The sequence below is a fragment of the Prionailurus viverrinus genome, chromosome B1 (genome assembly GCF_022837055.1).
Source record: "Prionailurus viverrinus isolate Anna chromosome B1, UM_Priviv_1.0, whole genome shotgun sequence".
Lineage (NCBI taxonomy): Eukaryota > Metazoa > Chordata > Mammalia > Carnivora > Felidae > Prionailurus > Prionailurus viverrinus.
The window spans coordinates 95,199,797-95,213,458 of NC_062564.1; the positions used below are offsets into that span (position 1 = coordinate 95,199,797).

General features: G+C 35.3%; 1 long non-coding RNA gene across 1 annotated transcript in view; it reads right to left on the reverse strand.

Moving 5' to 3' along the window:
• The window catches only part of LOC125164922 (uncharacterized), a 114,491-nt gene that overhangs the window by 30,226 nt on the left and 70,603 nt on the right, over positions 1-13,662 (reverse strand). The window lies entirely within an intron of this gene.

Sequence of the window (13,662 nt, forward strand, 5' to 3'; positions counted from 1 at the left end):
AGAGCCACCAGTCCTGGAATGAAAAGAAACATGGAGTATCCCTGAATACAGTTTACAGCCTGAAACCAAGCCCAGCCCACCCCACCAGAGCCCAGCAGAGCCCAGCAGTGCTACAGCTGACCCACAAGCCCATAAGCAAGAAGTAGTATTTTAAATCACCAAGATTTTAGAATTATTAATAATGCAGCATCGTCACAAAAGAAATGTACCATATAGAATAAAAAACATTTGAATAGTGCTGCATAGCTTTTTAAAACAAGACCATATGTCTTGTTTTAAGATCAATAAGCAAGTATAAAAATACAAAGGAAAAGTATAAAATATATATCATAGAAGGAAAAATCTTGCAATTTTATTGCAATGAGTCAGGTTGGAAGTTGGAGCATGGCTGGGACACTTCTAGAATCTCAAGCTAGAATCTCAATATTTTCCCAATCTAGTTCCCTACAAACATCCTATTCAAGAAATTTATGTGCCAATTTTGTCTGGCTGAATATGGAAGAAAGACATTTTTGCGCATGCTCCCCAGAGAGTGGAGGAGGATGTAGAGGATAGAACGTCATTGTCAGACTCCACACTGTTTGGGCTAGTAGCTCAGAGATTGGAGCCAGACTAATTTTAAAGATTATCTGTCTCCTCCACTTTCTAGCTTGTATGACCTAGCAGTGCTGCCACCAGCCCCAGAAAGAGAAGAATCACTGAAATGTGGGGAGAAGTCTTTCTCCCCATCTCCATCCCTAATCATAGAACCTCTTTGGCATTTGGTAGGACAACCGCTCTTGCAGGATGTCATTGCCTCATGGAACAATATTCAAATAGCAGGTGCAATCAGCAGAGATATAAATGGGGATCCTTGCCTCAGAACAAAACAACAAAGGGTGATGTTTTTTTGAGCCCAAGAGAGACCACTTGCTCTGGGGTCATTGAGAATTAACAGATTTTTTAGGTAAAGGGCAGATACTGCTACTGAGTAGGTAGAGCCTCAGAGCTAGTAAAATTCATGAATTGATATTAATGTGGTGAAGCCTTGGAGAGATGTGTTACACTATATTTATCCTTGAATAAATTTAATTCATTTCAACAAATATTTATCAAGCATTTACTATGTGTGAAGTGTTATTGATGAATAAGAATGAACGTAGCAGGCCTAAGGCAGTATAGCTTATGAGTTTATGCTTGTTTTAAGTAAATTTCAGCTGATTTAAGGCTGGAAAGCATATTTCTGTCTTATCTCTTTATGCTTGGATCCTGTGTTGTTGACAGAGCCCTGGATTAGTGGCAGGTGAGATGTTTGTGTTCTGGTGAAGTTCACTCAATTATCCTAACATCAATCACTTATTGGTTCTATCTGCATCGCCTCAATTTTCTTATCTGTAAATGCAAGTATCTTAAACTATTTTCAAATTAATATTCTCTCTAAATCTAAATTTCATAGTTGAACTTTAGAGTCTCAGTCTTTTACGTTTATCCTTATATTTCAAACAGCCCTGAATCTGTAAATGTTATGACACCAGCGAATGTTATAACACTATGCTAAGTAGTGATCTGGGAAAGGAAGTGAGTGGAATTTACCAGTTATACTAATCCAAATGCCAGTACAAACATCATCAAGTTGGATTATTATAATTCTACAGAGCATTAATTGAGGTAAATCCTCAAATAAATCAGCCAGTATATTACTTGCATCTCTGTATTCTGTTATATGCACCCAAAGACCAACATGAACGTCAAGAAGTGTGCTCACTGAAGAGTTAAGTTTGAGAGTGCAACATAATGTGAAACAGTCATTTATGCAGGCACCAAACTTTGAGTTTTTTTTAATTTTGTTAAAGATTTTCATTTCTCACACAGCACAACTAGAGTTGGAAAATCTTTAAAAGAAAAAGATTTTAGCACATTGTAAACATGACTTAGGCATAGTAGGATTCATTAGCAGTGTACAGGTAGCATGGACCTAATGCCACCAGAAAGTCCCTAACTGTATTAAAGCTCTACATTAGAATCAGAATTAAAAGCACCTTTATATCAGGAAGTAAGTTCTAAACTTGCAGCATTTTTACCTGATCCATCCAGGCCCTGAATCTGAATGTTAAAAAAAAATCTATTGCTAAGAGATTAATTTGAAAGCAGAAATTTCCATCATAATTCTACTATTACTAAAACTGCCAGCTGTTCTAAACACAATAAAAATAAATAGCTGGTATTTAAAAAGTGAAACTACATCTATTCTATGCTTACCGTATTGGATAGAATACACTGGAATAAAAGAATCCCTGCTATATAAAAAGGTGTTTTTCCTTCTGAGAAATAATGTGTTTGTGTTTTTATTTTTGTAAACCATTTCTAATTTAAACTTATGTAACCATTTAAAATTTCAATGTTTACCTACAAAAGGAGAATAAGTAAATAATTTACAAATCAACTTTATTTACAGTTTCTGTCATAGAAATAGTAGATCCTAATACATTTTGAGAAGCAAAACTGTATCTTCTCGTGTTACCTATCATCCAGTCTTCATGTCTTACCCTGTCTTTTTAATTTTTTTTTTAGGGTTGTCGATTGTTTATTTATTTCCTTGTAGTTTCTTGACCCTTCTGATGTAGTATCGCTAGAAACGGGTCTTGAGTACACACACACACTTAAGATCCCAGAATCATGCCATTCAAAATGTTTGATGCAACCATGAAGACATTCTTATGTTTTTTTATAGTAAGTCCAAGTGGTCAACTTTATTCTCCTAACAGGAAAAATCCAGACAAAACGGGGTGAAATGTTTAAATCTTGTATATCCCTTACCAGTTAAAGGACCACGAGGCATTTTTGTCCTTTTGTTTCAGATTAGGACTAAATGCCAATGGCATATATCATACTATGCTACAGACCCTAGTCTCATAAGATCATATAACTGTGATTAACATTATTAAGGAAAAATAACTAAGGACATTACACCCTAAAACACTTAATACTCTTTTAAAGAGATGACTAAGAGTACCATGGTATAAATACAGTAAGAACCACAGCAAATACTCTATCTTATTTGATTACCATACAAATACATAGAAGATGCTATGCCAAAAATATTTAGGTTTGCAAAAGTGATTTTCATCTTCATAAGAAAGTATTTTTTTATAAAGGACTAAGATAATCAAAATAGATTTCAAGTGAGTTGCCAGTTCAGGATAAACATACTTCAAAAAAACATGGTGGGAAACAAAACTGGTAACTTCTAAAACCATTTACCTACATTGATAATATACAAACAAGGGAAAGAACTTTTATTTGTAGTTATTGGTCGATTTGTTCATGAGCCCTACACCCCACTACCCCTTAAGTGGGAGGGATGGAGGGTTTTTCATTCTTTGTCATTAGGAGAACCTTAAATGTACCCTCACAGTTTGGAGATAAAGTAGCCTGGTTTCTTACTTTTGCCTGAGAAATATATAATGCAAAGTGTGGGCTGAGTTCCTGCTTTGAAGTAGAACACAAAAGGGGCAGCAGGGAAGAGGCAGAGTCTACTGGGGTGAAGAATATATAATTGTTTTCCATGCACCAGATTGTAGAGCCAGCATTGGATTACTTAAGTCCTGTTTGATGCAACTTCTCTGAAGGAAAAAAAAAAAACTAGGAAAAAAAAAGCTGAAAGATGCATTATGAAAAAGGACTAAGTGGGAGTGGGATTCATTTACTTTGTTCAAAGAAATGCAGGTGGTAAAATGTCAGGGACAGAAGGAAAAAGAGTCATTACCAGATCATCAGACCAGTACCAGTCAGTTCAGAACTTTTCTTCTGCCTCTATTTATTCTTCTGTCCCATGCGCCCCAAGTCTGTTTCTGTTCTGTTTTGAAAGAGGTCAGAAAATATCCATGGTGAGATGGGAACAAGGAGTAGAAGGGCTAGGTTAAAAAGGAGAAGATAAACTGGAACTCATGTTTGAAAATTTTTTTTTAATTCTTGAAGGATGGCTGACATGTGATATTATATTGGTTTCAGGTGTACAACATAGTGATTCAACATTTATTTTTTTTCTTTTTTTTCTTTCTTTTTCTTTAACGTTTTTTTTTGTTTTGTTTTGGTTTTTTTTTTGTTTTTTTTTTTGTTGTTGTTGTTTTTGGGACAGAGAGAGACAGAGCATGAACGGGGGAGGGGCAGAGAGAGAGGGAGACACAGAATCGGAAACAGGCTCCAGGCTCCGAGCCATCAGCTCAGAGCCTGACGCGGGGCTCGAACTCACAGACCGCGAGATCGTGACCTGGCTGAAGTCGGACGCTTACCCGACAGCACCACCCAGGCGCCCCTCAACATTTATATACCTTATGAAGTGATAACCACCATAAATCAAGCAATCATCTGTCACTATACAAAGTTCTTAATATTATTAACTAGATTCCCCATGCTGTACATTGCATCTCTGAGTCTGATTTATTTTAAAACTGTAAGCTTGTACCCTTTAATCATCCTATAATCCCCTTTTCCTATTTCATACATTTCCATTCCTATCCCCTCTGGCAACCACCAAATTGTTCTCTGTATCTATGAGTCTGTTTTTTGTTTGTTTGTTTGTTTATTATTTTTTTATGACAATGAGAGAGAGAGGCAGAGAGAGAGAAAGAGAGAATCCCAAGCAGGCTCCACACCATCATCATGGAGTCTGGTACAGGGCTTGAACCCATGAACCATGAGATTATGACTTGAGCCAAAATCAAGAGTCAGACACTTAGGCAACTGAGTGACCCTGGCGCCCCAAGTTTGTTTCTGTTTTGTTTTGCTTGGTCATTTGTTTTGTTTTTTAGATTCCATAGATAAATGAAATAATATGGTATTTGTCCTTCTCTGACTTATTTTACTTAACATAGGTCCATCCATGTTGATTTATCTATGTTGTCACAAATGGCAACATATTATTCTTTTTATGGCTGAGTAATATTCCAATATACATCACATATTCTTTATACATTTTCCTATCAATGGATACTTTAGGCTTCCATATCTTGGCTATTGTAAATAATGCTGCAATGAACACAAGGGTGCATATATTGTTTACAAATTAGTGTTTTTTCTTTGGTTAAATACCCCAAAGTGGAATTGCTGGATTGTATGGCAGTTTTACTATTTACTTATACTTTTGGAGAAAACTCCACATTGTCTTCCATAGTTGCTGAACCATTTTGCATTCCCACCAAGAGTGCATGAGGTTTCCCTTTTCTCCAAATCCATACCAATACTTGTTACTTCTTATCTTTTAGATAATAGCCTTTCTGACAGGTGTGAGGTGGTATCTAATTTTGAGATATCTTGTTTTGATTTGTATTTCCCTGATACTTCATGATGTTGAGCATCCTTTCCTGTGTCTGGTGGTGATCTGTAGGTCTTCTTTGAATAAATGTCTATTCAGTTTCTCTGCCCATTTTTTAATTAGATTTTTTTTTGATATTGAGTTGTATGAATTCTTTATATATTTTGGAAATTTTTATTTTACATAGAACTGGACATTTTCATTTTTGAATTGTGATTTTAAGAAACTAGAGAACTTTTATTACATAAGAAAGATGAGAAAAGTTATGGAATCTACATAAGTTTCTATCAGGGGCAGGGAAACAAGTAATTCCACATGGTATATTTTAAGGTCAATGGGAAATAAAAATAAAACTGCCTGTAATCGTTGCTTACAAGTACAGTCAGTTCAATTAAATTGAGAATCTAAGGGCTGATACACATAGTCATAGCAAATAAGTCCAAATAAAAAGAGAATTGGTAAGGATTTATTGCATCAAGTAACAAAGAACTAAAAAGGAAGTTTAGACTACAATTACTAGACTTTTTTCTTCTCATTTAATTGTATTTTTTTCTTCATAGTTTGTCTTAGAATAGGAATTTATATTTAATATTGTTCAGTTATACATTCCTGAAAATCAGTTGTTCTGATATGTGAAAAGGGAGGGATAATGATGCATTACACAGTAGTTCCAAATTCCAGAGGTTGATGTATTATACAGCTAGTGAAGTTTAACCTTGAGAGTCCCTTGTTTGAATGAACACCTGAGCTTAGCAATACATGCTTATAACATTAATGAATGTAGAATAATTGTGTATTTAGTTAAAGAAGACCCCTCTCAAATATTATAGGCTGCAGGTGTTACTTACAGATGCTTTAGTTAACAAAACAAAACAAAACAAAACAAAACAAAACAAAACAAACACTTATTTCCTAAATGTAGATAAAACATGGAAAACTCCCATATGAGTATGCTTGGGAATAAAATGATTAAAACATTGTTTCCTGATTACCAAATAATTGATATGGATAGACCAAAGGGTTGCCTTTGTGTATAGTAATATCTTTTCTACTATACTGTGTTTTTTTTTTCATTTATTTTTTTTAATAGTTACTTTCTCTGATACTTTCTTGATTTTGGGGAGACTCATGTGAATCTAGATTAAAATAAGGATTAACTTTGAAAGGGTTTGAACTGGAAACACCTTTAGGAAAAATACATGGGCAGAGAATGGTTTGCAACAAGTATGATTCTGGCTCTTGCATCCAGAAATATCTCCAATACATGCACGTGTCTTTCACTGACGCATGCTCCTCTTTTCAAAATATCTGTATGGGATTGTTGTGTTTTCCTAATTGTATTTGAAATGTAACCTAAATGCTTTCATACACCGTGTTTTCCCAAAATGGTTGTATTTTTTTCTACATATGAATATAAAATTTCCTATGTAAACATCTGCTTAAAAATGTATTGAGAATTGCATGCACTCTATGAAGTTTAGGTATTTAAACACCAAAGGTGTTCTCCTGGGAACACTGTAAAAGAGAGATGATATATACTGTGTATGTTTGCCTTCATTTTCAAAACTTGCTTAATTTTATAGTTACATATGGATCTCTATGGCACTACTAAATAACAACAATTAGAAGAAAAATAATAACAAAAATAATTAATGTTTATTATTTTGGAATATTTTACTAAATCTCAATCACTACTGCTTATAATCTTTTAACCATCTAATAATGTGTATTATTATATCTATTTTACAGATGAGGGAACTAAGAAATTCAGGAATTTTCCCAAGATGACACAGCTCACAAGTGACAGAGCCAGAAGTCCACTGCCCTTAATTCATTTATTAAAAAAATACATATTTATTGAACATCTCCTCAACATAAGACCTACCAATTTGTTTTGCTTAAATATATACAACAGGCACTACAGAGATTTACTTCTACAGAAATCTGTACAAGTGTAGTATGAAAAATTCTTCCTTTGTAAATAATATGTTGATGAAATCCACAATGCATTTTTGGTGGGAGTGAAAATAGTCCCCGACCTCATGAAGAACAGTATGACAACATTTAGTGAAATTAAGTTACAAAAAATGACATTCTTGGCTACACATAATGGATCAATTAGAATAAATGAACTGCATATGAATACATCTGAAACCTAGTGTTGAGTGAAATAAGTAAGAAACAGGATACTGTTACAACACAATATTACTTATAAGATGTACTTAACAAAAGCACATTAGTAGTATCAAAAACACTGAGAAGTCTTCAAAGATACATGCATATTCAAAGATCTAAATTGGCCTCATTACACGGTTACCAAAGAAGGAATAGGAAATAGGAATTGGAATAAAATTAAACAAGGAAGAAATTTTACATGGAGTTACGATGACAGTGTTTCACAAATTAAGAAATATTATTAATTCTAGTAATTGACTTGAAATCCTAGAGCAAAAATGACCAGATTACTATGCTCCATTCCCCAAATTTTGATTTCAATCTTCTCATTCAGAATGGCTTTGCTTGAGATCAAACACTACTTAAGGGTCGGAATATAACGTAAAATAAGATTCAGCATTGTATTCACAGAGCTATCAATCACCAAAGACAGTCCCCTCCAGGCACTAGCCATCACTGATCTCATTTTATCAGATTATTTATTCAAGTAAGAAACATTTAATTAAATTCTCACTTGAATAGCTAGAAGTGGTAGAAAACAAAGGCGTACCCTTGGTAAACCAGTATGTTGAAGTACAGTTTGCCTCTTTTTATAATTTAGCTATAACAATATTTCTCAAAATGTGGTTTGCCATAAAATAAGATTCCTTAAGCACTGTCCTGTAGTATTAATATCACATATATAATATACGACTATCTCTTTCTTTCTGTGTCTGTTGCTCCATATATAGCTATAGCTATAGATATGTAAATATAGATATACATTCTTAATAAAAATATATATTCTTAATAAAAAAAACATTTGTTCATCTTCCATTAATATTAGTTACTGATTAATTATATGGAATGTTTACAAATGCTCAGATATTGCTGTATGCTGTATTAAGAAATTCATGTGAGATGTTTAATTCTCACATTACTCAAATTTATACTATTCTTTCACGCAGATTTTACTCATAGGTATGTTTGGTACATTCCAAATTTATATTCTAGAAGTTGATGATACAGCTATATGAGCCAACAGCTGAAATTACCTCAGATTGTGATTCAACCCATTTTTTTTCTGCATGTGTTTTCTTTAATTCTTTTTTTCCTATATTGTTTTGACAGGAATATCACCCTCCTTTATTTCACCCAGTGCAATACCACTTCATTGTAGTCATATTCACACTACATTATACTCTTCTGTTTATTTATTTCTTTCCCATGAGACTGAGTTCCTCTGAGGAGACTATCTCTTGCATATCTACATCATCGGAAAACACCACAGGCAAGGCAGTCTATATTTGTTTAAAGAGATAGGGAAGGGGATGGGATAGATAACTTCAACATACATTCTTAGTGGAGGTCATCTCCAAAACATATCTGAACAAGCAGCTTGTGAGGCTGTGGGAAAAATGACCTTAATTTTATTTTCTTTCACCTGAGGATATTTGAATGAATGAGAAAAATCACACATTTATTGGATTCTATTAGTAAAAGACACTTTCAGTAGCAGCACTTCGGTTCAAATTGGTTTCTTTGGCTGCAAATTATCAGGGGCTGACAGTCTCATCCTGGCTGAATATGAGTGCTAGTTCAGTTTATTTGCTCTCACCCTTGGAATGGGAATACTTTTCGGGTCTGAAAACCTATTTCCAAAAGCCCAAGTGAATTGGTTGGGTGGAAGAGATAATCCTGCAGCTGCTTAGTTGGGAGTAATGCTGCCATCACTCCTCTCAGAATGCAAGGTATGATGAAAAGCTGCAAATCTAGAGTGGAATATCCAGCCAAGGCTTCATGAAACAAAATTCCTTCCACATAAATACCTAAACCCAGTTTTCTGTTGGATATTTGGCAGTACGAAGAGTGCCAATTCATTTCCTATTAAGAAAGACATTGTGAATACAGCCAGAAAATAGTTTGTTTGCATCTCTTTCAGGACTAGCAATTACCTACATCCTTGAAAGATACAAAGAAAGGCATGTGTGGGTCAGCAAGGGTGGACAGCTGGTCAATCCTCTGGGCTGGAACTACATAAAAGCTCAGCAGTGCTGTTTAAATGTGGAGTGTCATTAAATTGGCATTTAATTGAACACTATAAACAATGTCACTAGTACAACCATGTTGCTAACGATTAACCCTAAAGTAATCAGATGCTGTTATCTGTCTTCTGGTGGCGTCTTGAAATGTCACTTGCCCAAGGGCTGTCTTGGGAGAAATAAAGAAGATACAAATACTACAGATGAAAGGAAAGAAAAAAGAAAAGAAACTACCTGTATAAAACCATAACCTTACTTCTTATTTGTCTCACTTACAACTATGCTTGAATAAGATCTGTCTATGAATCAGTGTGTACAGAACCTCCATAATTTCATTTTTTAAACATTTGTTAAATCAGTGTTTAAAATAAAAAATACAATTCAGATAATTTGAAATTTTGTAATCATTTGCTTTGAATCTGACTTACCATTGGTAAAAAATGCATTTATGTTTTGGGATAGTTGTAAAATTTTATGATATCCTGAAACGGCAGCTACCGACCTCTGGCTATTTCTGCCTGTGATGCCTACTGACTAATCACACATAATTTCTTTACAACTCCCAATCCTGAGATTACATGTCTCTCCTCAAGTATATACGTATTTGCATAAACTCTTTTGATTTACTTCTGTTTATATATATGTTACCTAAGGGGATTTATATGTGGAATTTTTGATTCCAAAACACAGAGCACTATTTAGAGAAAAAGTTTCAATCTTTATGGATGTGGGTGTGTTGGCAAGACAAAGCATAAAGAGTCAGAAGGTGAAAACCAAAGATAAGGGGAGATAAAAGCAAGAGACAGATGGTTTAAAGATAGGCTAAATATCTCTGAAAAATTGGTTCAGGAACATTTCTGAGTGAGTGAAAAACCCACTGTAGACATTTAAGATAGGCAGAATGCTTCTGGACACCTGGATCAGGAAGTTTTCTGACTGAGGGGGACACAGAAATCTGTTTAATATATCATACAATCTCCAAGTTATTTCAGAATAAACCCAGCCTTTATGTCTAGAAAACCATTTAAAATTGATGTTGTATGTCTTCTTTACCCAAGAGAGCTAAGAAAGATTGCTCTAGGGTAATATCAAATCACTTTCAATTTATAGAAACATATGATCACCTACTCTGTGCTAGTCATTGGGTTCAATACGAGATAGATGTGGACCTTGGATTCAAGCATCTCATATTCTTTTGAAAGAAGCAAGGGATTTCAAAATCTTTTAAACAGTTTAAATTAAAAAAAAAAAGTACATGGTGCTTAAAAACACAAAGGAGGAAAACCTAAATTAATCTAAAGAGAATAAAAAGTCTTCCTATAGGAAGTGACATCCAAACTGAAACTTGAAAGAGGAATCAGGAAACAGCCAGGTGGCAGGAAACAGGAAAGAGATGAGAGGCAGAACCATTTTCTAATAAAGAAACACTTGTATTGAGATAGAAGACTACAGAGATAAAGAAGGAGATCTAGAAAGACCCTGGACTTTATTACTAAGCAAAATAGGGAAGAACTGAAAGACTTTAATTGGAGATACTACCCCTCTTCATTAGAAAGATGACATTAGCTGTAGTTTAGAGAAATATTAAGAGGAAGAACAAGATGAAGACCAGTTAGGAAGCTATTGCAGGATTCCAGGCAAGGGATGATGGTGGCCTGAGCAAAGGGGCATTAATGGAGACGGGGTGAATTAGAGGGTTTGTGATATATTTGAGAGATAGAAGTAGGAGATCAGAACTCTGGTCCCAAAGCAGAAGTCTGTTGTTAGTAAAACAAATGAACTGAACCTAAGAACATCCTGGACTTGGTAATTATTTTGCTTAACTATTTTATACAGCTTGTGCCCAGTGACTCCTTATAATATATTCAGAGAGCTTTTAAGCTATAAAGAAATCATTAGTGAGAACGTTGTCAAAGTAATACAGGATTAGGCATACTGTCTTCAGAGAAAGAAAAAAAAAGAACTCTTTTAGTTCTTGATTTTGGCAGAAGAATTTACAAGCAATAAAAAGGAAGCCCTATAAAAGATTGACTGACAATTCTCCCTGTGTTTAAAATCTTGTCATAGGAATCACTGCACATTTTCCCCATCTATTTCAAGTTATAAACAACCACAGACTAATCAGACATGTATAACAGCCTATAACTAAATCCAGAGAAGATTTGCTTAAAGATCACTTTAAGCAAAAGGCCTGACATGTCCTTCTGGCAGAAAAACATGAGATCCCTGTGGTAGATCCATGACCAATTTATCTGAAGAACCCCCATTGCCTAACTAACTGTTCTGTGCCTATATTGTGGCTGAAACCTGGAGGTAACATCATGTGATGCCTATATCACAAATTACTTTTCCTCTCACAAACCCATTCTCCTTCAAGATTCCAACCAGCCTTATAACTCCTTTATCATTTCCTTTATTTTCAGACATCCTGGATCAGAAAACTCAGAGTCTACTATCCACAGTGTTGGATTCTCCAAGATTTACATATCTCCTTCTAATTAAACATGAACAAAAATCTCTCAGATGCAGAAAAAATTCTCACAAAGTGAGAATTTTCATTTCCATTCCAATAATCATCTCAATGCTTCTCTTCTTTGCTCACCCTAGATGTATGCTCACCTGAACCACTCTCCCTCAATATCCTCAACCCCCCTTGATCCCTGCCATTTTTTTACTGTTTATTCATTTTTGAGAGGCAGAGAGACACAGAGACCTAGTGGGGGAGAGGCAGAGAGAGAAAGGGAGACACAGAATCTGAAGCAGACTCCAGGCTCTGAGCTGTCAGCACAGAGCCTGACACAGGGCTCCACTCATGAACCACAAGATCACGACCTTAGCTGAAGTCAGATGCTTGACTGACTGAGCCACCCAGGTGCTTGTCATTTTATAATACAGTTTGTGCTTTTCTGATAGGAAAAATCACATCAATGGGAAGTGTCTGATGAAAACTTTGCCCCTTCCTTCACATCTCTTTCACAACCCTCCATCCTAATGAACCTTCTACTGCAAGGGAATCATAGAGGATACTTGAGACCATCAGTAGTTAACTACCTCAACTACTTGACCCCAATTATAAATCCACCTTCCATTCTCATAGTAGGATACCTGGTTGCACAGACTATATGCCCAAATAGCCTAAAGGCAAAACCTGGTTTACTACTGGTGGCTGAGGGTAGGTTATATAATTCTTCTATATTTCAGTTTCCTCATCTGTAAAATGTTGGTAGTTATAGGAATTACTTCCATGGATGCTAAAAATCCTAGGTTAATTAACACAGTAAAAGTTCTCAGAAACATGTCTCAGACAAAAAAGATAATCCAACTTGTATAAGTAGGTTAGTAAGAAGTAAAACCATCTGAAGGTCAAGTGAAATGTAACCAGAGTCTAAAAACCCTGAGTGCACATCTAATTAAGAGAACAAATTTTGGTGAAGACTCTGTAGAGCATGCTTATTGATGCATAGAGGTGGCCTCCAAGAGCAATGAGAGGGTCTCACTGGGCACCTGGGGCACCTATAACTCCAATAGGGAGAATAGGAAGAATTAAATTTTTGAAAGATAATAGCACCTTTTAACAAATGTGTAGGGGATTCCAGGACATTGGCTTTTTTTCAGAGAAATTAAAATATGTCTCAGGTTTATTTAAGGAATAAAAGAACTACATGCAACAACTCTAGGAGCCAGGAGCATAGGGGCTCTATCAAGGCACCTTTCACTGCAGTTCTGCCAAATTCACTCTGTGGGAGAGAGGGCAGATTATATTGGATAGTCTTGTGATATTAGCGACCAGTTGAGGAAACACCAGTTACCAAGACCGCACTTGAAGGATGTGGTCATGTGGACTTTCAGGTATCAATGCAGTGTTGCCTATCGGAGAACATCTTAAGGAAAACTGTGGATGGTCCCTGGCTCAGATTTTATGAAAGGCAAAGTGAAGACCCTGCCAGAAGATATTGGTCACCTATAGAACAAGGCCTCCAGTACCTGTACCAGAAAGCCCATGTTCTGGACAGTTTGATGTATAGGGTGGAGTTTCTTCAGGTTGAGGGAAAAATACCCATTGAAAATGGAAAAAAATAAATGGAAAAATAAACTTTCATAAGATCAAGTTTTCAACAACCAATCTCAGGAGAGTTCATATTATTCATCATTGCCCTACCCTCTCCAAAATGA